The sequence below is a fragment of the Argiope bruennichi genome, chromosome 10 (assembly GCF_947563725.1).
Source record: "Argiope bruennichi chromosome 10, qqArgBrue1.1, whole genome shotgun sequence".
Lineage (NCBI taxonomy): Eukaryota > Metazoa > Arthropoda > Arachnida > Araneae > Araneidae > Argiope > Argiope bruennichi.
Window position 1 is genome coordinate 43,695,907 of NC_079160.1, and position 23,080 is coordinate 43,718,986.

General features: G+C 29.8%; 1 protein-coding gene across 1 annotated transcript in view; it reads left to right on the forward strand.

The window, feature by feature from the left end:
- Positions 1–23,080, forward strand: part of LOC129987514 (uncharacterized) — a 501,789-nt gene that overhangs the window by 365,393 nt on the left and 113,316 nt on the right. The gene's annotated exons all lie outside the window — the stretch shown is intronic.

Sequence of the window (23,080 nt, forward strand, 5' to 3'; positions counted from 1 at the left end):
CGCTTAGAAATAAATTTTAGAAAGTGGTGGTTTCACCGTGAAACCACCACACGTCAAAGGGTTAAATCGTTTACTAACTATATTTTATGCTGTTTCAATCATTAAATGGACTACTAAAAGAAATATGAAGTGAAAAATTTTATATACATTTCTGAGGCTCTATTATAAATATTAAGTTAATGATCTTGACTCAATAATGTTTTAAATTTAAAAATTTCCAATTTTCTACAACTAAGACTAGTTAAGTTATAAAATTTTCTATTTCTTTATTTAAACTAAACAGCGGTTGTCTCAAAATAGTGTTTTTCGTTGATTGTTAAATCCCCCCCTCCCTTCAAATGTCCATGGGAATTGTCACATTTTTTTCCCCCTCGATAGAGTTAGTATTAGGTTAATCCATCTAGGGAAACCCCGGAGGGTGGCACCTCGAAATGAGGATGAGATGTTTCCGGTATGGTGGTTGGATATCGCCACCCTGGTAGGTACATAAATAGGTGGGGGATCTGGCTCCTCCCATCGATGACGGAACGTACTTCTTTCGGGAAGGGTTGTACCGTGGCCGGTGATGGCCTTTAGGACTCAACCACAGTTCCCGCCTGTTGCTGTTGCGGCGGTCCGATCATTCAGTATTCTTTATCCGTGTGCCTTCGGGCGGGTCGGAGAGTGAGTGATATGACTGATCCTTCTAGGGATCATTAGGCAATATAAATCTCGAAGCCCCCATTTTCCCTTTCCAACTTTTAAAACCAGATATATTTGTGTGTTTTTTTTTAATTTTATTTTAATCTCTATTTATAGTTTAAGTAGGAAAAGTTGATAAACTAAACTAAGGAAACGTTTAATTTCAGTTCATTTTTAAGAAAGTTAATTCTAATATCCCGCCTGCAATTTAATGCAAAATTAAAATTTTAAACTAATTTTAAATAAAATGGCAAAAAGATAACAAAATTTTTAAACATAATCCAAATAATATTTAATTATAAAATCTAAAATGTTTTTACTTTATAAAACTACATATCCTTTCCGATTGCAAAGCAACGGATTAAAAAAAATTTTTTTTTTAAATAATTGCTAAGAAAGGTTACTAGTATAATGTTACAAAAATTACGGGATATATGATTTTATCTGTAGAAACCTCGAGTGCACAACCCTTGTAAATTAAATGAAAAAGCACAAAATGAAATTATTCCGAAAACTGCAACAAAAAAAAATGCGGAATCTTGGGACCCCTTCCTCCCCCCCCCCCTAGCAATTGCCTGTTTAATAATCCAGCTTTGGTTAGTATTTCCATTTTGGCGAAAATAAATAAAGTTCCCTAACATGTTTCTTCCTTAACGATTCTACTTGTGAAAAAAATTACGTATGTGAAAAAAGACATATTTAGAGAAATAAATAATTTTTCATAGAAAAGGAATGAACTATAAAAGATTCTAAAGAAAAAAGCAGGAGGAACAAGAAATGAAAGCGTTAGGCTTTCATGATGATGAAATATAATCCGATACACCAAGCTCAGCTTATTAATTCCTTTTTGTTGCTGACAGCTTGAAAAAAAAAAAAAATGCTCATAATTTCATCATTTAACTCGTTTCAAAATATAAACCTTTGACTTAACCTTCCGTTTAATTACTTTTTCGTCACTTTTTTTTCATAAACCCTACCTCGCCTTTTTAATTTCAATCTCATCAACGAAACCTTGCCGAAAGTAGCCTTAACACACTGAGTGAATGGAATTGATTCACTTACACTAGATGATAATAATTAGCTTCGCGGCAACTATTGGATAACCTTGCTCGATGGACGAAAAAAAAAGGAAAAAGAGAAAGATTGGGGGTGTACCATCTTCCTTAATCTTCTCTAGCGGTACATCGAAGAACACATTATCCTGATAATAGAGGGTGGAAGTCATTAGACGGACCCCTTTCCTCATTACAGAACCCGCTGGGAAATGCCTTTTTCAGATGCTGTTGCTGCAAGTGAATAGGTGGAACCCAGTGCATTAAGGCCTTGACTGAAATTTCTCTGAAGTTGCCGTTCGCAATTTATCTGTTGGTCCACCTGTTTGTAAGGTCCTAGTCACTTCCTAATGCGGGCAGCTGGGTTGACAGAGTCTCCCTTAAGTGTTTGAACAAGCGTGCTGTAGCATCTTTGGTGTCTTTCGCTTGTGCCTGGGGAAATAAGTGTTCCAGTTTTTTCGAGGAGATTCTGTTAATCTGTCCGGCGTGTGCACAGTCACATTTGTGTGCATGGGGTGATGTTATGCAATGGGCTATAGTGCTTCAAAAGAAGTAAGGAATTGTAGGTAAAGAATTTAGTGCCTGATCTTAAACAGAAGCCAATTTTTGCCTAGGCAGCAGCCTAGATCAGCTGGACGGACAGAGGCTCCAGGCAAGTTCAGTTAAAAAATATTATACGCGAACTTTCAAATAATACAAATTCCATAAATTATAAATATAAGGCACAATATACGTTTATGTTTAATTATTAAAAATCATTATTAAATAAGCTTAAGTAAAATGAATTACTAATTAAATAGAATAGTAATTATTAATTTAATAATAATTAATAATAGAATAGTAATTATTAATTTAATTGGTTATGATATATTTCTTTTTGACAGTCCTATAAAATAATAATTTTTAATGATGAAGTTTACTATTAACACATATTATAAATGATATTTTATGTCTTTACCATTATTAAATTAATGTAAATAAGAACTAATTGAAAATAAGGAAATCATTAATAATTACTAAACAATATTTTTTTTATTATTTGCGAAATTTTTCCACGCTATACATAAAATAAATTTCAAAAAATGTTTATTTTCATAAAATTATTAAAAAATTAAAATAAATCAATAATAAGTTGATTAAATTAAAAATCTTTGGAAATAAGAAGTTAGCATTTGGCCAATTATCAAAGGAATGTTTTCATCATGTGCATTGCCTAGAGATGTTTAATGTCTAAAATCCGCCACTGATCTTAACAATGACTAAATTACAAACTCACGTTAATTCTCGTATAACTTCAAAGCGCGCGACAACAGCAAAAATTAACTAAATAATAATTCCTCAATTTATACTACTTTATACGGAAAAATTTATACGACTCCATTTAATTATTAGAATTAAACTATTCATTTTCTGAATCCCACCAGAGATAATTTGGCATCACATGAAAGAAAAATTTCGGTTACAAACAATTAAAAACCAATGTTGTGGTCTCTCAGATACTTTCTCATATCTCTCTAACAAATGTACTTCTTATTACTAGCCGCAGTCCAATGGTGACTAATAGTTGAGAATGGGCCTATTAGCGTGCAATTTTTGGTGACTATTCAATTGGGTGTGGTTAATATAAAAATACCCAAAACCCAAATATTATTTTGAAAGCCTTTGTTCGATTGAAACCACAATTTTTTTTACAAAGCTACAATTGTAATCATAAAGTGATACACTAAATTTCGCATATTTAAGTCATTGTTTTTTTAGTTGTCATGGTTACTAATATGCGAAAGTACAGACCGACAGACGGTCAACCCTTTGTCAGATATAATTCAAAATCTGATAAAAGTCTACGCCTAAAGCTATGAATAAAATTTCATTTACCTAAGCTGTAACATTTTAAATTATCGCTTTGCTAAAGGACATGCATGAGACGGTATGCAAAATACATATATGTAAAAGGACATATATGCATACATATATGTAAAAGGGCATATATGCATACATATATGCAAAAGGATAGACCAGAAGGTCAAAACCTTGGCAGATTTGGTTCTAAATTTGACACAAATCTATGCATTAAATCTTAAATCTATGTACTAAATTTTATCTATATAGTTCTCTCCGTCTTGAAGTTATCGTGGCAACTTATATTCGGATTAAATCACTGAATGAATGTCTACAAAAATTTGACAGCAATCTACATATGTAGTGCCGAATTCATATACCAATTTTCATCTGTCTAGCTTTAAGCATCTTTGTGTTATTATGTTCATTGACAGCTCGAGATGCAGAATTTCAAAAATGTATTTTTCGGGCTTGGAAACATCTAAAACATGCAATTTCGTCAAAATATCGTGTTCAAATTTTTGATAATTACAACGTCTATAAAGCAGACCATTGGAACTTAAAACTGCGAACTTTTGCTCGTACTTACTTAGATAATACAGGGTCACTAATAAAGGATTTTTTTTTTAATTCAATTAGATTTTTCATGAAAAAAAAATGTTTGAAATTTTTAATTTTCCTTTAATAACTTCAGAGTTATTATCGCACAAAAACCATCTTTACATCACTTTAAAATTCAAAAATAAGTTTTTATTTTTAGTGATATTAGTTTTATTTTCTAATTTCTTTTTATAAGTATATTTTATAACAATACATTTCATTGTTTTGGTAATTGTATTTAAACATGTGCTTCCAACGATCTTAAATACTTTTTTTTGTATTTTAAAATTACTGAAAATATTTACTCTTAAACACTTAAAGTATAAAAAAAAATTCTCTTGAGAATAGCAAAAGATAAATTAAATACATTTAAGATAAATACAGATACAATACATACAGATAAATTAAATACAAAATTTTTTGCATTTAATTTATCGTTTGCTATTTTAAGTGCAAATATTTTTAAGTAAAATATAGAGGAATCTAGTCTAAAACATTAAGATTTTATACATACGTGCTTCAAATGATATTAAATATTTTTTATTGTATTTTAAAATTACTCAAAAAAATGTACGTGCTTCAAATAATATTAAATAATTTTTTTTATTTTAAAATTACTCTTAGACTTTTAAAGCATAAAAAATTTTCTCTTACAATAGCAAAAGATAAATTAAATATTTTTTTATTTATTATTATTTATTTATTTATTATTTTTTTTTTCATTTAATTTATCGTTTGCCATTTTAAGAGTAAATTTTTGCACAATGTTTCGGACAAAAGATTCGACTTTTTATCGCTTTATTTTTCCTCTCTTTCATAGCACTGCGAACAGGATTGCTTTAATTCTAATCATACAGGAAAGATCATTATTCTAATCCATTTTTTTATTGTTAGATCTATTTTGCTTGGATAGCTGCCTTATTAGAGCAGATTTACTATTCTTCTCATATTACGGCGCAATGTAAAAACAAAAATAATAAAGATGGTATTCCACTAATTAATTCTTCCGCGATTAATCATTTGAATACCTTCATATACCCTATATAAAAAAGACCTTTCTATTAACTGCCACCGCCGACAATTCTCTGTCTCACAAACAACTTTAATCTCCCGCTAATCCTTTAACTAGTTCACTTCGGAAAATCATTAACCCTTTCCCAATCCCATTTCCTCCACAAAAGAGAACTGTTGCTGCTGTATTTAAATGGGAAAGAGGCAACATTCTCTTCGTAAGTAAAATAATCACACGGAATTATCGATAAAGGAGAGAGGGCGAACTCTCCCCGACAAAGAACAACAGCACTTAAATGTTTGGCATTCTAATTTCCATCTGTCTTGCTGCCACCGTGTGCCTTGGCATTCTCGAACGTTCCCACACCTCGGAACAGCCAATCAAGAAACGACTTCTGCATTCGAGAAAGTAGAACTTTGATTATTGCAGTCCCGTTAAGTAAGCCGACTGATTCTTGTTTGTTGTTGCAGACGATTCCCGATACTAAGTTGTGAGTTGAGAAGATTTCGGACTTTCGGTTAATTTATCCCTAGGAAAGTTTTCTCTTTGTGTTACAATGCAGAAAAGGCGGAGGAATGAGAACTTAAAAATCGAAGGATCAGATCTAAAAAAAGAAAACTTAAGTGAAGAGAACGAAGGAGATATCTATTAGCTTTCTTTCCCTTTTCTTTAATTTATTTTCTTAAGTAGATGTTCTAAGGCTAATTGTCAATTGTTATTTGCGGTAAAATGAGTTCTAGATAAGCCCGTGTTTTTTTTCTCTCCTTTTCGATCTTTTTATTTATTTCTCGTCGTTCTGTTAGGAAATGAGGGGATATTATTGAGTTTAGATTAGCTAGTAATACTCTAACTCGTCGATTCTATGAATAGACCCATTAGATGACCCTAGGAATACCCACATTATTAAATAGGCGAAGTAAACTATTGCTTGGGTGACCATAAACCTTGAAGCTTTTTATGGTAATTTTAAAGCATTTTAATTTATAAAGATCGTGCACATAAAATTACTCAAATTAAAATCAAACACAGTTTACATTTTAGAATATTATTTGAATACCATTCTCAAGTACGTTTTTAAAGTTATATAGCAAATTTTTTTACAATTCTTTAAAAAAAAAAAACTGTATCTTTAAAAATTGCTGTAATTAAATAGTATTTAAATTTTAGAACATTATTTTAATATCATAAATAATTACATTTTTAAAGTTATATAGCATATTTGTTTACAATCCTTTTAAAACATTTACTTTTATAACTAAAAGAATGACTATAATTAAATAGTATTTAAGTTACATCAAAAATGTTATAATTTTTTCTTTTTTTACGATTTTTTAAAAACATTTTTAAATTTAAATTTTAATCTATGCGCCAGATAAATTCTAATCTATATTTTAATCAGATTTCTTGTAATTAAATGCTTTAATATTTTAGCGTGTAAAAATTTATAACATAAAACTGATGATTTTGAGATTGAAATCCAACTATAATTACTTTGTTTTAAAAAACTGAATTATTGCGATGGGCATACCGATATTTGCATTACTTAAGTATCTTCATGGGATATAATTAGGTTCCCTACTTTAGGTGACAATTGGCATGAGTGCTATTTTTCATTGAATTTCCTCTTTTCATATTAGAAATAGAACTGAAATATGCATTTAACTATAACTGTAAAATTATTATTGAGTATATTGATGGGTTTTGATTCATCAATTCACTTAGATTAGCTTAATCGCTTCATTTCTCGATTAACAAAGGATGATTATAAGGATTTTTACAAGTCAGAATTCAATGATGAAGAAGGAATTTATATAACATGAAGATGAACAGTTCATGTTGCTCAAAGGATCTTTTCCCCCTACGCGTGGTACATTTGGCATTTGCAGATGAATTCGTCTACCCAAGAATTCAGGTTTCGGCCTTTTTCAGAGGATCCTGTCTTTTCGATTTCCGGTCGCACCCTTCTCGGCCGACATCTGTCTCTCCTCTGCTGAACTCGGAACTCTGCCTCTGATTGCTGGCTATCACCGGAAAAATGCAGAGCTCCCTTTCGTGGAGTTAATTTACCACATATCAATGAGTAATTTATATGTATAATGCTAGCTAATCATTTTTACAAAGAATTTTTTTTTGTTTTTTTTTTTTTGCATAATTAAATAATTTTACTGATTTTTAAAACACTAATTTTTTTTAATATCAAATTTGTTTGGATTCTGCTATGTTCTGTTTGGCTGTGTGTGTAAATATGTAGGTTCATATTAAGTAAAAAACTTTTTTTTTTGTCTTGGGATGTTAGATACCCTAACACCGATTGCGTTTATAAATACTAGACGTCTTCAACGACCAGGTGGGTTCGCCAACGACCTCGGCTCGTAAGCCGTAGGATTTCAGGTTCGAGATCCGATTCTACCGAAGAACCGTCGTGTAAGGGTCTGATGCACGTTAAATCCGTCAGGGTCAAACGTCCTCCCGCTGGTGTGGTGTGGAGAGAGGAGTGTCTGCCCAGGTGTCGTCCTCGTCATCTGACCATGGTTCAAAATTACGAGGTCCGTCCCGAAATAGCCCTAGTGTTGCTTTATAATTAAAACTAGTTAATTAACTAATTCAACGACCAGGTGTTTTCTCACTTATTAATAGAATTAATTTAGTCATATCAACTAACTTATATCTTACCATGTCAAAAGAAAATACCGTTTAAAATTATACTTCAAATTTAATGTATCCAGAATGATTAGCAATGTCTAGAATGTGGCGAAATTAATTGGCGAAATCAGCCCAAATGTGGAGGCTAAAAGCTCTTTCAAAATTATCTCTCAAGAGTGGAAGGTATTGATGCTGCATCTAAAGAACATAAACTTTCATATGTAATAGTAGTTGTCGAAATCGGTACATTTGTGTGGCTGGACGACTTTGTCAATGCATTCTCTTTCATATAATGTACAAATGTACCAAGGAATGTTGTTTTTGAGTTTTTTTTTTCCCCCTGAAGACCGGAGGGTAGTAGGAGACAAGCGACTATTAATTATACATTTGAGATCATGAATTTTCAAATGAAATAAAAACTGGCGAAATTAGTTTAGTGATTATGGCTGGCAGATGCTGTCTGGATTCTTCCTCGTAGAGCATTACAATAAAGTTTATTTTTAAGATTTTTAGCAAAAATGAAATAAGGAGGCAGTGTAGGTAACCATTCCATAAAAAATAATATAAAATAAAAATTAGCGAAATGGGACGTGTAATTGAAGCTAGGGGAACTTTTCCTTTGGTTTTGGTAGTCTTTTTAAATATATGGATTCTTCAAAACTAAATAAATCGTATGAGCACAAATTTGGAACTGTATTGATTTAATTATTAGGATTGTATGATTAGAATCACCGAAATTGTATATCAAATTTAAATTGAACTCACCAAAGGGTCGAAAATCTAAATTTTTTGCGTGTGCATGATTTTGGAATGCAGTAACTAAAAAGAAAAAAAAATTAAGGCAGCAAATTAGATAAATAAACTTTGGTATAAAGCCTCGACGTCAAAATTGTAAATTCCAAATAAATTTTGGAGCAAATCTTGCTTGATTCAAATTTGCGTGGGCATACAAAAACGCTAAGAGGAGAACTTTCCCGCTGGTCGTTTTAAGTGTAATGTAATACGCTAAAAATATGTTCACAGTATTTAATTTTATAATTTTTGCACTTTTTTTCACATTAATTAAAAAAAAATCCATCTATATTTATCATCTGCAACATTATTTAAAACACTATAGTTCAAATTTACTTTATATTATTTTACTGAATTTTGTTTAGGAATTTGGTTATATCAGCATTTTAGACGGAAGACTGACTGTACGGAAATATTTTTGGCCTTAATCACAATTAAACATTGATGAAAAATACAGTATTTAATTTTTTCCCACTTAGCCCCTGAATTCGGCGTTTTTGACCAAGAATTCCTCGATTAAAACGAGACTTTGAGTATACACTAAGCGAGAAAATATGTTATCAATCAAAAGATTACTTCCTATTAAAGGAACAAATACAATAGCGAATAAAAGATGAAAATGAAAGTCGCAGAAAAAATAAGTAATGAAAAAATAAACAAGGAAAAAATGCATTAAAAAATAAGTACTTTCTTTGTACAAATTCTTAGGTATTATATGCAATCTTTATTTTAAATAAGGTGGAGTTTTTAATTTATTCATTTAAGTTCGTCAGTGTAATCATTTCTGGCGTTTTGATTACGTTACGAAAACAGCATTAAAAGTAATCACGTGATTAAATTAATAAAAGTCATTTTTAAGCTTATCTTTTTAACCATCCCCCCAGGAGTGGCACTTCGAAATGAGGATGAGATGCTTCTGGCATGGTGGTTGGATCTCACCACTCTGGAGGGTACAAGAAAAGGTGGGGGGTCTGGATCCTCCCATTGATGACGGGACATATTTCTTTAGGGAGGGATTGTACAGTGGCCGGTGGTGGCCCCACAGTCCCCGCCAATCTTGCTGTTGTGGCTGTCCGGTCATTCAGTATTTATTATCCGTGCATCTTTGGTCGGGTCGGAGAGTCACTGATATGTCTTATCTTTTTAAGCAATCCACTTTATTTAATATTCTTGAATCAAAAATTTTATTTATAAGAAAAATAGAATGTCCCAGATATCATACTGTTTGACTTTTGCAAAGCAGAAAGTAAAAATAATAATAAAATAAAGTTTAGATAAAATTACTGTGACTTATATTTCCTAACGGATAATCGAATGACAAAAATATTTTAACCAATTCCATCAACATAGAATTCAATTTATGAGCAATGCAGTTTTTTGTTGTTTATTCCATCAATGTATTTCTTGACATTCTTTTCCTGTTAATGCCTTCGAAATATTCCATTTTACACAAAACTTTTTTTATGAAAAAAGTTCATTGAGATGGAAGACTGAGACTGTCAAATATTTTAATTGCATTCATTTCAAATTCTATTGAACAACGGAAATTGAACATTGTCCTGAAATGTAGGCCAATTCCCATTTCTTTTTTAAATATACTTTCCCGAATAATTAAAATCCAAAATAATTATATAGGCAGAGAATAAAAATAAGAGTTACTACTGTTTCTTTTCATGTAACATATGCTTGCCATTCATATTTTTAGTTTTTAAGCAAGCTTCAAATTCATTCTCATGTTTCCCTCATCAATTTAATTTTTTTTTATTTATATAATACTAGCCGCCTTTGGCGACCAGCCAGTTCGCCAATCTTAATGTTCGTTAAAATTTTAATAATTAAATATTTTATGCAATTCCAACTTTAATAGATTCTTCATCAAGATATTTTAAAACTTCAAATTTTGATAGTCATATAATTCACTCATAATATTATAAAGGCCTTCAGTTATAGCGTGATATGTATCTCTCTAATTTTCTGTTACCCCTCGTAGAAATTATGCTTTAAATTAAAGTGTAATTGATTAATCTGCAATTAATATAATAATATTTTTTACTGAAACGAAGCATTTTTTTTTAATAATATGATTACTGATAATAGAGTCACTGAGCGTTTAAACTTCATGGGTACTAAAGAATATCTTTCTTAATTTATATAATATCTCAAGAATTTGCCAACAAAATTTTCTCAGATTCATCATGAACGGATCGATTCATTAACAATGTTTCATTTTAAATGCATCAAACACTAAGAAAATAAAATGAATCGTTTAAAATAATCGGTCGAAAACAGGTTTAAAAAAACTACTTAAAAAACGATGTACTTAAAACTATAAGCATATATCAAAAAATATATAACTAACATAAATACAATTTAATTACAAAAGCATGCAATTAGCCTAAAAATAATTTAAATCATTGAAAACAGGTTAAAAAAAACTATTTAAAAAACGATGTACTTAAAACTATAAGCATATACAAAAAAATATATAACTAACATAAATACAATTTACTTACAAAAGCATACAACTAACCTAAAAGTAATTTAAATCGTCCGTTGTTAATGGTTGCCATGCCAACAATCAGAACACAGTGCGCATGCGTGAATTTTCTTCGTCTTTTACGGTAACGCAAATGCGTGAATTTTTCTACGCCAGTTGGGGTAACGCTATGCAGATTATACATTTTTAATTTCCTTTATTCTGTGTTATTTTAATTCAAAAGTACTTCAGAATGAATCTGAAACATGGATTAATTAACAATGTTTCATTTTAAATGCATAAAACATTAAGAAAATAAACAGAATCGTTTGAAATAATCCGTCGAAAAATCTTAACCCTAGCCTCATTACTGTTGGGAGAAAAAAAGAACTAAAGCCTAAATCATTTGGCGTTGGGGAAAATAGAAGATTATTTTGGCGGAAAAGTTGGCGGTGGGGAAAATGGAATATTTTTTTGGCGGGAAAGTTAGTTTTTAATTAATAATTAAAATTCTAATTAAAATTTCAAAAAAAGGGACCCCAGGTGCACATTCCCGACCTCTAAGGTATACATGTACCAAATTTGGTAGCTGTATGTCAAATGACCTGGCCTGTAGTGCGCCAACACACACACACACACACACACACATTGAGCTTTATTATAAGTATATAGATTAACTCATTTTAGATCTTTCATATTTGGAAAAAAAATTCTATAGGTCTTGAAATAATTGAAAATACTTTACCTTTTCATCAATATTTTTATTGCAAAAAATAAACGAAATCAGAAATGGAGTTGATTCATTTCACAAGATCATCTTCATAAAGTTTATATGATCTAATTTCTTTACATACAAAAACAAAAGGAAAATTGTTAAAAGAAAATGATTTTATTTTAAACCTATGGTACTTTTACACTAAATAAAATCTATGAAAAAAACTTATCAGTATAGCAAACTACTGAACTGGGCAAATAATAATAAATTATTTGGGCTTTGTTCTTAAAACGGAAATTTTTATTTAGTTTTTGACAATTTTTGTTTCGTTCTCGTAAAAGACGAATCAAAATTTATTTAAACAAAAGAGCATACCTTTAAGATCTATTTGTTTGCTTTATATAAGGTAGCTATAAATGTTGTAATACCTTTTTTTTACTTATTTATTGTTGCTCATAAGCTTTCAGAAGCATATTAAATATTTGATGTTGATCTTATGATATTTTTTCATTTATAAATCAACATTAACCATGAAATTGAAGCAATAAAATCAGATTTTCGATGCCATCGTAAAAGATAGAACTCTTAGAATAAAAAAGACGATAAATTGCAATAAGAAAAAAATATATATAAAGCTATTCTTATCGAGTTATTAAAAATATTTTATTAAATATTTTTTAAAGAATTACACCTTTTTAATAAAAATTAAAATTTTCATTTTAATAGAATTAAAAATTATAAGAAATGCATGCTCAACGAATAAAATGCACATTCATTCGTAAAATAAAATAAAATGAATTCGTTTTATTTCATTTTTATTTATTTAGGCGTAATATCAAAAATATAATTGCAGTAATTGCAGTTTAGTAGTTAAATAAAATAAATATGTTAAACTATATATATATATATATATATATATGTGTATAGTATACATTGCTGATAAATCGAAAAAATAATCGATTTTTTTTTTATCAATTACATTAAAAAAATGCTTCTATGCTGCTAATTGGACTAATAATTTCTGAATCTTTAAAACTTTCCTAGGTGATTTTCTATTAAATTGAAAGAGTTCGGTTTTAATAATAATTCAAATTCATATAAATAGACTAAAGTTATACAATAGACAGAGTTAGATACCTAATTCAGTATTTTAATAGTATTTTTATGAATTTACGCAAGGAATCATGTTTATTCAACTCTAATGTTTTAACTTTTTTTAGAATGTTCATATCCGATTATTTGATGTAAATTCAATTCCTTATTATTGAATAATATCGAATTTTCAATAATATCCAAAAAGCTTCTGTATATTTGCCTGAATCATAATATTTGAGCCTATAATAATAATAAAAAAACATGTGTATCTGTCTAGGTGTAAATATTTTTGTGGCTAAAAATGTGTGTTTTGGAGCGATTTTTAAAATTTTTAATTAATTAAAAATTAAGTCAGATTTTGGTATCTTTTTTCACTGGTATTGTGTTTCGTTTAATATTATTGTGTAAAGATGTTTTTTACGATATTTTAATCAATATCTTTTTAATGAAACCATGTTAGATGTCATGCAGTTTGTTTTCTAAATTTTGCCCGTCAAAAAAATTGCTTAATTTTCAACAATACGTTTCATTGTTGCAATGAAATTCTAACCGCTTTTAATATTTCAACAAATAGATCAACGCGCTATTTCTTCTTTATTATTTGAGAAGCTTAAATGAAGAATCAGACAGTGAAGTTCCAATGCGTGATAGATAGTGTGCAATTAGACTATACAATTTCCGGATAGTTGAGCTTTTAAAGACAATACGATATAGTGGCATTTGACTTCAATAGTAAGGTTCATTGCCGTAATAGACGAAACAGGTGTAAGGATACCGAAAAAGCTTGATTTCAGTGTCTCACAATTTGACTTTGAAAAATGAGAGGATCGTGAACCTGAAATTGAGTTAATCGAACTTCATCAATAAGAGATGAGATTTAAAATAAAATGCAAATAGTACTTATGATGAAACAGCCAGTGACCAAAGGCGGCTATAATTATTCAATAGGAAAAATCGTTAGCACTATGATAGCAGCTTTTATCGCATTTTTTTATTTATATAAATTATTATATTTGTTTTACCATAAGGTATTAACCATAATTAGAGACACTTTTGATCATTAATTGTACACAAGCATTATTTAGCATTGATTGAAGTTTTTAATTTTATCATCCGAATAACTGAGACTGGGTTAACATAATTCAGCATGCGTGTCTATAGAAAATTCGATTAAAAGAGTGTTTTAATAAATGGTTATCATTCAAAAATTAATTTAGCCGTGATTGTCCATCCTTTGCCTTCACAAGCAATATCTGATGATGCCCAACATCTTTTGATTTATCCGCGAAACTGAAACAATGGTATCGAATTTTCCAAGCCACCAAAAACTCCAGTACATCTACCTGAAGCCCATCACTGAAAAAGAAAAGAAAAAAAAAATCACCATATAAAAAAAAGGGAAGCACCGGCGACCGTCGCGGCAACGTCATAAGTGGTTCCCTCTTAATAAGACCACCATTATTTCCACCCCTTCCGCACAAAAGAGTTTTACGGCGCCTTCTTTTTCCCAAAGAATTGGCCTCGTCCCGGCTCTTGTTATCCATGTTTTATGGGCGGCTTGCTTTTGTAGCCGGTATTACCCAACAAGATAAGGGCCTACTATCCGCGGCCCTCAGCTTTTGTGCATGTGGGCTCGTTCTTCAGTTTTCATGAGGGTACCCGAGGTACATCGTTTATCGCTCGGCAGAAAGTTTGCGCCTCTCAACAATTTAACGATCGTTTTCCGGACTGGAACATTTATTTCAAATGAACCACCATCACAAGTTGAATAGTTCTGAACTCTTTTGTTTCAATGATTATCTGGAGCAGTGACCGGTGACGACCAAAAAAACCACCTGTTTTCTTATGGAAAGGATAATTGCTATGATGGTGAATTCAATGCTTTTTTCCCCCTGGGTTGATTCTTATATTGAATTTATTAACCGTCTGTATAATATTCCGCAAAATAGTCGGAAAAATTTGATATCTGAGAAAATACGGTAATTCGATCAGGGACGTAGCAACCGAGGCGGTAGAGGATTTCCTATTAGGCAAACTAGGCAGCTGCCTAGATCTGCCATGTTGAGAGGGGGCTGTAAACAGGTCGTTTTTAATAGTTTATTTTCATAGTTATCAAGCAATAAATAAGTAATTTTAAATATTAATTCTATGAATTATAAAATAATAAAATAATATTTATCAAATATAATTGTCCAGGTTTATAAAAATAAAAAAATGTAGATGGAAAATATTAACAATAACTTTTAATTTGATTCATAAAAGGAGAATATAATGAATAAGCATAAATAATATTTATTCATGCTTAGGTTTATCCGCGCACCGATAAATCAGTCACTTAGAACATAAAAAAGAATTCTCGCTGAGTTGCTTGACACCAAAACAGAAGCTAGGATTTCAGAAGCAGATAAAAGAGGCTCCGTTCATATTTAAATGGCACCAACATTACAGACGGCAGTGGACGATTATACATATTGATAATTAGTAAGCCATTGGTGAGGATTGGTGATAGCAAAGAACTAATGTGCATGGGGCACTATTTACAAATTTTTGTTCTGGGAGACATTCTGAATAAAACACTAAATTCGATAAATAGATGGAACTTAAAACTCTTCCTCTGTTGGGATAGATGAATTTCTATTGCATTTACTCTGCTGACGAAATATAGAATTTAATTGGTAATTTTAATGGACTGTCAGTCTAGATTATTTTCCTTCAATCTAGAATATTGGCCCTTTACCTCGAGTGGATACCGAAATAACGCTTTAGTCGGTAATCAAGTTCAGACTTCGGTAATTTGGATTATCAGTAATAAATTACAAAAAATTGCAGTCGAAAAATTGCCCCATGCACATTAGTTCTTTGCTATCATCAATCCTTACCAATGGCTTACTAATTATCAATATGTATAATCGTCCACTGCCGTCTGTAATGCTAGTGTCATTTTGATAACTGAAATTTCAATGAAATATAGGATGAAGATAACTGAAATTTTAATTAAATAATTGATTAATTGAATTCAAGAACTACTAGGTAATAAAAACGATCCAGTCCTCAGTAATCGATATAAAAATTATACTACTGTTAGATAAATCGTAGAATTGATATGAGGTATTTTTCTTTTATTAAAAAACTTATGCTTCTATCAATCAATCCTGGGGGAAAACTTTTTTTTGTTCTATTTAATTGAAATTGATTGAAATATGAATATTATATTATGAATAATCGGCATTAGTTTACAAGATATTATCATTTAATTGTTCTTAGAAGGGGAGGGCACGGGGTTGAAATCTGATTTGGGAGATTTAGTATAATGATAGTATACACTTAGAATGTTCATTCATGAAAATAATAAAATATAATAACCAGTCAATTTTGAGCAAATGGTCCTCAAATTTTTCGTAAAGCTTGTATACTGATAACTTGACTGTCTTTCAGATGATTCCAATGGCATGGTTATGTAAGTAACTGTCTCGTACGTGGTAGATCAGGGTTCGAACCTGGCTGGGAATTTTTATTCAATTAAGCATTTACAAATACTTTTAATTAATATGTTTTTAATTTTTTTTATCCAAAATAAATATTTATTATCGAAATATATAATTATAAAATTAAAATTTTAAAAGGAAAAATTATAAATACAGATACATTTTTTTAAAAATAAAATTATTTAAATTTTATTAACGATTTACAGATAATTTAATTAATATCCTACTTATTTTTATATAAGGATAAATGTCTATTATTTTAATACTCAAATTGTAATGTTATATTTAAAAAATAGTAATAATACTTGCGTCTTGCGATGTTGATGGTTTTGATTTTATAATCCAAAGAAATATATTCTACTTTTTTTCCTTTTTTTTTTTTTTTTTTTTCACTTTAGGTTCATACTTATCTGATGAAGCAATATCTTCAATATTTTCAAAAAGTTCTTCGTCACATCTTTCACTTGCATAAATAAGTTCTTCAACACACACAATAATTTTTTCAGAAAGCATGTCAAGAGTATTTTGATAAATTTCTTCTCCCAACAAAATTGCTTCTCTAGAAATTGAAATTGGAGATTCTGATGCAGTAAGATCATTTTGAGCTAACAATAATTGATAATAAACAGCTGCATCTTTTAATCTCAATTTTGACCCTTCACTGTACAGTGATTCTAACGGTATTTCATTTTCAGTCTCCGATACATTTGCAGTATCCATATTCACAGACATTTAAAAAATATATCTATATTATTTTTAATTAGTTAAAGGGCGATATAAGACGCACCAAAATCTTTACTTTCTCTGCCTTTGCTCGAATTTAAATGATTATTAAAATTCGAACCATCTGCCTACGCATTCAATAAATTAACACCTGCTCTCTACTATTTCTTTTTATTATTGCAGTTGGGGACGTTTGCTTACATATTTAACAAATATCAGCTGCTCCCTTCAATTTTTGATATAAATAGAGCTTCGTTGAATTAGAATTAATAATTCATTATTATTAAAACCCAAGAATTTGAAACTTAATTGTTTGAAAATGATGCAAGCAAGTTAAATTATCTGTTAACATTAATGTTACGTTTATAATTTTTTTTCCTTTAAACATTACATTATAATTAAATGAATAAAAACATAATACATACCTTACATAAAAATTAGTAGCATATTAATTAAAACTCTCTGTAAATAGTAAATTAAATTTAAATAATTTATTTTTTTAAAATGCATCTGTATTTATAATTTTTCTTTTAAAATCTTAATTTTATTATTATGTATTTCGATAATAAATATTTATTTCGGATATAAAAAAATTAAAAATAAAATTCATTAAAAGTATTTGTAAATGTTTAATTGAATAAGAATTGCTTAAAAAGAAAAAAAATTCCCCGCCAGGTTCGAACCTTGATCTACAGCACATGAGACGGTTACCTCGACAACTATGCCAGTGGGATCATCCGAAAGGTACAACTATATAAGCTTTACCAAAAGTTTGAGGACCATTTTCTCGAAATTGACTGGCCATTGCGTTTTAATATATTCATGAATGAACATTCTAAATGTATACTATCATTATACTAAATCTCATCCCGAACTTAGATTTCAACCCCATGCCCTTCCCTTGTTAGTAAAATTCGAACAATAGTTCTACTTCGAATGAATAGTTTTCGTCTTTTTCTTTGATTTGATTGTTTATCAAAACAGTGACCGATAAGAACTAGGATAACAATTTTTTTTTTTTCTTCTTTTTCCTTTTGAAAAGGGGATTATGTTGATAATGAAGCTTTATAAAGAAGACTAATTTATATATTAAGATGATTATAATCTACGGCTTGTTTAAGTTGATATAAAAATAATTGCAGTTTTCCCAAAGAAATAGTTCAGCTTTTTTTTTTTTTTTTTTTGATAATATATATTAGTCATATGGTTTGTTTCATTTGAAATCATTTATCTTAAGTCTTTACTTTATATTTAACCCTACAATGCATAACTTTTTATTTCTTTTACAAAAGAAAAGATGTGTGTGTGTGTTTTGAATAGCTGCGTATAATTCGAAAAAATTATTTTTTAAAAATTTAAAGGATTATTTCTCGAAATTAAAAAAAAAAAAAATTAAAATGTTCCCAATAGTTAACATTATGAATTAAACAATATCCTAGATAAAACAAATCACATTATAACAATTCTAAAATAAAAAATAAAAGCCGCTTTTTTCCAATATATTTTTTATGACACAAAAAAAAAGGATTTTGATTGTATTTTTAATGGCAGACATATTTATACAACAACCGTTCTGATATTTTTGCAAGTTTTCAGTTTGAATCTAATTCTACTACCGCTATCATAATCTATTGGTCTTTTTTGGAAATTTTTTTCAAAAGGCAATTAAAAAAGGCTTTTCGAACATTCATTGTTACTTTTTTTAACAGTCATGTGAAATTTATAAACGGAAATAAAAGCATGTAGACAAATGACTACACGATGTATTGAAGGGTTAATGTTATTTGGGCATAACTTCACTTAAACACACCATCACAAAGAATTTTTACTACATTTTACTTTTTTTTTTTTCTTCACGAATAGAGAAAAAATTTATTGTTGATGAATTTCTCTCTGCTAATTTTTCACGGAAATGTGACGAATGTTTTTGGAAAATCCCCTGAAGTTCATTATGAGCCAAAATTCAAAAATCGCCAAAACCGAATCTGATCGTCATATTTCTGTACATGAGATTGGATTATGATTTATTTTTTAATCTGCAGTAGTACTGTTTATTTTTAAAAAGCTTGATATTTGTGTTTTCCTTTTAATGGAAAATTTCAATTAAATCTTCTATTAAATTTGTGGTTTGCAACCCAAACCGAATGAAAATTCTTTTTTTTTTTAATTTCTTTTTTCCCTCTTATTTTTTACTGAATAATTTCGCCCGGTCAATTGAAATTTATTATGACCAAATGATCGACCTAGCGATTCTGATCATTTCATTTTGGTACCTGAAATTGGAGAACAGTTCATTTTTTCAACCATCAGCAGGCATTTGTAAAACTGGGAATATTTAAAACTCGTTAATTGTGCTCCACATTAATAGAAAAATTCAATGAAAGCAGCGGTTTGAAAACCATCCTTTAAAAAAAATCGGATTTTTCATTGAAAAATGGCAATTTTTCGATCGCCCCACCGAAATTCATGATCGGCCAAATCATCAGGATAACGATTCTGATCGTCATATTTTGCTACATAAAAATAGGAACGACTTTAATTTTTAATCATCATTAGATATTTGTAAAATAGAGTATTTAATTTTTAAAAATTCGGTATTCGTACTTCACATTTCATAGAAAATTTTAAATAAATCTGTGGTTTATATCCCAAATGGATTAAAAGCGATTCTTTTTTATTTTCCCCATTTTTTTTTACTGAAAAATTAATAATTTTTCGGTCTTGCCAACTAAAATTCAGTTTGACCAAATGATCGCCATAACCGATTCTGATCGTTTGATTATACATGAAATTGGTGAAAGGTTCATTTTTCAACCATCAAACAGGTATTTATAAAAGTTGATATTTTAAAAAATATCAATATTTGTACTTAATGGAAAAGTTCATTGAAAATAAGACACTAAATCTGTAGTTTGGATCCCAAACGGACTGATAGTTATCCTTTTTTAAATTTCTCTGTGCTCATTTTTCACTAAAAGGTGACGAATATATTAATAGAAGACCGACGTTCATTTTGTCCAAATTATTGGCAAAACCGATTTTGATTGCTATATTTTGATATATGAGATTGCCGAACGTCTCCATTTTTAAGCCACCAATTGTAAGACGGGCATTTGTAAGAACTGTTTTTTTTTTTTTTTTTTTTTTTTAAGATCTTTTTGCTACATATTTAATGGAAATTTTTATTCATAGCAAAATACTAAATCCGTGGTTTACATCCGAAAAGGATTGAACTGCGCTCTTTTGTCACTGAAAGGTGACCAATATTTTTGTCGAACAATAGATGTTCATTTTGGCCAAATGATCGTCAGTACCGATTTTGATTTTTATATTTTGGCACATGACATTGCAAAGCGTCTCCATTTTTCAACCATCAACGGGCATTTGTAAATGCTTTTAAAAAAAAACAAGATTGATGTTTCTGTTTTACGTTAATTGAAAAAATTCAATGAACGCAACGTAATAAATCTGAGATTTACACACCAAATATATTGAAATATTTTGTTAACCCGTTCGCCGTCCTGTCCTGTCTACGAAAATTTCAGTTTTTCACCGCATTAGAACAAATAAAAATAAAAACTCAAACAAGTAGATATTTACAAAGCGTTTTAAAAGTTTTCAAATGTAGAAGAACACTTGAAGTGCGTTACGGTCACCCTGCAGAAATTTCACTTGAACACGCTAGACGCGTTACAGACGATTAGGAGGTTAATCTCATCCTTAATGGAAATAAACAAAAATGATTTTTAGAAAAAGGGATTATGTTGATAATGAAGCCTTTATAAAGAAGGAATTATTGTAACTAATTCATATATTAAGGGAATTATTATTAGTGATTTTTTTTTTATAAATTTGGTACAAAAATAATTAACGGTTTTCACCAAGAGACAGTTTGGCTATTTTTTAATAGTATCTGTTAGTCATATGATTTATTTAATTTAATATTATTTATCTAATGGTTTTACATTACATTTAATGCAACTTGAGCATAACATCATTTAAACTTGTTTCATCAAAGTTTGAAACTATGTCCCAGGAGAATCTGGTGTTATAAAACTACACACTAATCTAACATTTCGATATTGATCGGAAGCTTATCAACAAGCCAGAACCTGCGATATTCCGAATGGTCTAACTATCATTTCGCGCCAAAAATCATATCGCATGAGGTTTTCAGCCGCCACTATTACCGCCAGAAGTTGAACCGTTTGTAACTTCCATTGTTTCAGCAGCCGAGAGCAGTGACCGGTGATGATCATGGCCACCTGCTTTGTATGGAGGGAGGGGGGAGGAATTATCATGATGAGGACGGTGGTTTTCTCTCCGGGTTCAACGCTTTATTATGTTTCGGTGACAGAATTCGATATGATAGGGGAATCCAAGAGAATAATGATTTTCAGAATTTTATTCAGTTCATGATTCTTTTTTATTTTAGAGCAGAACTTCTGAAATCACTCACGCCTCTTTTTCAGAAGGGAAAAAAAAAAAAAAAAAAATCGCAATACCATATTTATATGAAAGATTTTCAAAATACAAAGAGAAAAAATGATAAATTTAGTTTAAAAAATGAGGAATAAATTTTTTAAAAACAAGTTCATTTTAATGAAACACTCTGAATGAAGATGAGTTTCTTTCTTAGTTTTATATTCGGATGTTGAACAGAGTAGTAAAAGAATATGGTATTAGAATTGCACGACTCAATTATCTTTCTATGCGACTCCACCCTTAAGTAAAGAATCGCTATTTCAGAACAAGAGTTCTAAATGTTGCCCCAAAATTAAAGCAAGACTTTAATTTGCCACCATTCGTGCAGTAAAATGTTAGCAACTCTTTAAAAAAAAAAAAAAAAAACCATTTGACAACTGATAGTTTAGGGTTAGTAAAAAAGGGGCGTTGCACGATAGAACAACGTATTAACGCAAGATTTGAATTAAATAAAAAAAGCAGTTATTTTCCCCCTTTATTTTCTTTGTTATATTTTTATTGAATAATAAAGTACGCAGGATAGGGTTATGTATGGAAAAACACATAAGGCAAATGGCGTCCATAACTTTGCTGGCACATAAGTACTTTTTGTCGAAATCTTCCATGATCATTTTGCAAAAATATGGCTGCATTTAGTGAATGCAGCGTTGAATTTCCTTCTTCAATGCATGCGTGCTTGTTGGCATAGGCCTTTGACTTCAAATAACCCCATAAAAAGAAATCAAGTGGTGTTAAATCGTACGATCTAGTGGACCAATTCTCAAATTTTGAACTGGGGCCTCCAGACTTTAAAGTATTGTTCAAAAATAAAAACACGCTGTTCTATCGTGTAACGCTGTATTTTTACTAACCCTAAATATCAGTTGTCGAATGGTTTTTTTAATAGGGTTGCCAACACTTTACTGCACGAATAGTGGCAAATTCAAATATTATGTTAATTTTGGGACACCCTTTATAACTATTGCTAAACTCACGCCTTTCTTAGGATAAATAAAAATGTTTTATAATTTCCGTTTCAATCAAAAATATTTTGTCGAGACAGCGAAATTGCGAAATTAACACTTTTTCCGTCTGCTGCGTTTCCATTGTTATTGTTCCATGTGTAGAAAAATACTGGTGATTTCTTTCAATCAATTTATTTAGAGATCATATAGTCGCTTGCAATTATTGCGCTTTAAAAAAGAAAAAAGACTTGCACATATAATATTGATTTAGAAACAGAATTATTTAAAACATAGCATTGGTAAATAAAGCATTAATAAGCACATTAAACACAATAAAGGGAGATTAAATTAAAAACTCAATCAATACAAATAAAAAGTTGTAAATCTTTAATTAATTCTGTGCTATAATGTGACTTGTCAGGCTATGTTGTAAGAAATATTCAAGGACTGACAAGGTGATTAAGGCAGTTAATTAATACTTACTGTAAAACTGTTTATGATTTGATATTAATTATTAATATCAATTAAAATAATTTTG